We start from the raw sequence: 383 nt of genomic DNA, 5'->3' as shown, positions 1-383 counted from the left end.
ACCCATATTATATCATCAACAGTCAGTACAACAGATATCCTCGTCTCCTTACGTCATACCTATATTTTATCATCAACAGTACTAGTCAGTACAACAGGTACTCCCGTCTCCTTACATCATACCCATATTACATCATCAACAGTCAGTACAACAGATATCCTCGTCTCCTTACGTCATACCCATATTATATCATCAATAGTCAGTACAACAGCTATCCTCCTCTCCTTACGTCACACCCATATTATATCATCAATAGTCAGTACAACAGGTGTCCTCGTCTCCTTACGTCATACCCATATTATATCATCAATAGTCAGTACAACAGGTATCCTCGTCTCCTTACGTCGCACCCATATTATATCATCAATAGTCAGTACAACAGC

Source organism: Mizuhopecten yessoensis, unplaced genomic scaffold, assembly GCF_002113885.1.
Source record: "Mizuhopecten yessoensis strain PY_sf001 unplaced genomic scaffold, ASM211388v2 scaffold4631, whole genome shotgun sequence".
NCBI lineage: Eukaryota > Metazoa > Mollusca > Bivalvia > Pectinida > Pectinidae > Mizuhopecten > Mizuhopecten yessoensis.
This window is presented reverse-complemented; position numbering follows the sequence as displayed.